The 2,902-nt window shown below is 44.3% G+C and overlaps 1 pseudogene; it reads left to right on the top strand.

Annotated features, from left to right (window-relative positions):
* Positions 1–787: 787 nt before the first annotated feature.
* Positions 788–2,683, top strand: LOC147433482 (ran-binding protein 1 homolog c pseudogene; annotated as a pseudogene).
* Positions 2,684–2,902: the final 219 nt, after the last annotated feature.

Below are 2,902 nucleotides of genomic sequence, written 5' to 3'. Positions count from 1 at the left end.
GAGGATTATATTTCTATGAGGATAAACTCATATATAGCACTAGCACCATATATTCCTTTGACCCTTCGCGTCTACCCATATATATCCCATAAGGGCAAACCATAATAGAACTTACTGTATTGTATGCAGAGAAGGAGACATACAAATTGCCAAACCTACAATTATCATGCTCTAGGGAGACATGTTGGGTAGCAAAAGCACACTTGTAAGCTTTTGTAGCAAACTATCTTTGGATTTTGCAAAATCCCACCTATATATTTGTTTCGGACAAATATTAATCACTAAGATTTAGCAACCTCATAATGAGACACCGATCATTTACATCACAATTGTCAAACTACATTGTCAAACTTCTCAATCCATTGCATTTTCTATCTATCTGGACAAGGCCATTGAGCATACCGCGCCAATGCAGAACCAATTATGGCATGTTACCAATTGTCCCAACTGTGCTCCATTTGATGTGCTTGTCATCCCACATCATCAAAATTCCCAATCCATTGAGACCATTGAGCATACCGCATCGGCGGGGAACCAATTATGACATGATCCCATTTTACAAAAAAGAGCTAAAGATTTCATAATAAATCCAAATAGAGCTAATGGTTTCCCAATTAACATCACATATATTCCTTTATCTACCACGCCTAAGCCTTTCTTCATGCTTTGACACGCTCATCTTTGCAATATCCAAAACAAAAGGAGCATTTAAGTGCGTGAGCTGATTCCACCAAGCCAAGCTACTACTGGGCTTGGTCCACATCTGTTGTTGTTGTTCATATTCAATGTTTGAGTATAGAAAAAATGGGACTGTACCCTAAACTGTACCGCACCCATGTGGGAGCCGTTAGGGTAGTGTCCCATGAAAGATGCACCAACATGCTATTGAGTAGGGCCAAGTCTCACTTGATGCTTAGTTTGCTTCTCTGCTCCAAAGTCACTGCTAATTTGTTATTGATGACTTTATGAATAAAGACACTTTCCTTAAACAATACACCTCTATTCTAAATTTGAACGATGGCTCTGTGTTGTGTGCATGTTTCCTAATACAGAACCATGAGTTGCATGAAGTTTACATTTTCACAGTCCTTCAATGATTTCGCTTATTTGTTTAATACAAAATGTTAATGTCGAGAGCATGTTTTCTGCCCTTAACCCTCCCGCGCTGGCACGGTACTACTTAGGGGCAGGTCTTGACCTTATTATAGGGGCAAGCACACTGCATCTCGGCTTCATGTGTGTCCCTTATGGTCCCACGCCAACGTGGTATGGACTAGCACCGAGCAGGTTACATAGGGGACTGCTGCTTCAGTGCCCCTAAAACCCGTTCTTTAGCTTGTCCCCAATTGGAGCTGCTGTATCTTGCACCGAGCAGGTTGTTTTCGAGCAGGTTACACAAGGAGCAATTGCTCTAGCTCCCCTAGAAGCCGTCCTTCAACCTGTGCCCTTTTGGAGCTGCTACAGCTTGCGGCCCAAATAAGAGAGAGAAAGGAGAGCACGTTTTCTGCCCTTAACCCTCCCGCGCCGACGCGGTACTAGTTAGGGGCAGGTCTTGATGTTATTAATGAGAGAGGCGGAGAGAGAGGGAGCGTTGTGCCTACCTCTGTATCTTGCTTTTCATATCTTTCCCCAACAAGAAAATTCTTTTGCGTGCCATCATTATACCTCAATCATTTGTACTGATAGGAAATCGGGCCGAGCCGAGGGGAAGCTAAGCCGCTCAGTGTTCTCTGCTCTGCATGCCTTACAGTTTTCCACCTCAAGAGTACTTGACCTTCAGTAGAGGCAGAAAGCTCCGTCATACAAGTCTTCATGTATAGAGAGAGAGAGAGAGAGAGAGAGAGAGAGAGAGAGAGAGACGGGAATGCTGAGCAGGTGCAATGGCAAGTGACAATGAAAAAGAGGTAGCCACACAGGCATCTGCTGAAGATGGTGATGACTCCAGGCCGTCGGCTGAAGAGGAAGACACGGGCAGGGACGTTGCTCCCATTGTCAAGCTTGATGCTATTGCTGTCAGCACCGGCGAGGAGAACGAAGATGCCCTGATTGATTTAAAGGCCAAGCTTTATCAGTTTGACAAGGAAGGGAACCAATGGAAAGAGTGAGGTGTTGGACAAGTAAAGCTCTTGAAGCAGAAGGACACCAAGAAGGTTCGGTTAGTCATGCGGCAAAGTATAACCCTGAAATTTGTGCGTACCACACATTTGTTCTGTCTATTAGTCTACAGGAACATCAAGGCAGTGATAAAACATGGGTGTGGCATGCTTCTGATTATGCTGAAGGAGAGCTAAATCTTATGCATAAGGAAGCCGAGGAAGTTGGAGGTTTGCTTGAGAACCTGAAAGTTGCTGACAAAGCAGGGAGTGAAGAAGAAAAGGAGGAGAGTAAGTTAGATAGTAAGGAAGAAAGCGTTTCTAGTGAAGGAAAGTGATATAAGGGGGCTTGACCTGCCCCATGAGGTGCCTCAGCTCTCTACACATCCTGCAAAGCTGATCTCGTGCATTCCCGCCATTGAGCTCTGCCCTGCAGCGTGAATCGCACGTGTCAAACTTGGCCAATGTGTGTTCACTGCATTCTATGTCCAACATTTTAGTATTGACCCTGTGTGAAATGAAAAGGCTGCCATTGACTGCAAAATGCCCATGGCCGCCAGTCCTAGTGTGACAGGGGCCTACGTTGGTTATTCCACCTTGCTGTCAGAGTCTTGGATACCTTGTATGTAAGCATAAATAATCATCAATTGTGTGTGTGTGTGTGTGTGTGTGTGTGTGAGAGAGAGAGAGAGAGAGAGAGAGAGAGAGAGAGAGAAATGAAATGTTATATTAAACGTCTTCAATCGGCCAAAATGACCTATGAGACCAAAGTGATACAATCTTGGTTGATCTAATACAATGTCTGGGTA

This window comes from Adiantum capillus-veneris, chromosome 19 (genome assembly GCF_014529385.1).
Source record: "Adiantum capillus-veneris isolate H3 chromosome 19, ASM1452938v2, whole genome shotgun sequence".
NCBI classification, from domain to species: Eukaryota; Viridiplantae; Streptophyta; class Polypodiopsida; order Polypodiales; family Pteridaceae; genus Adiantum; species Adiantum capillus-veneris.
This window is presented reverse-complemented; position numbering and strand designations above follow the sequence as displayed.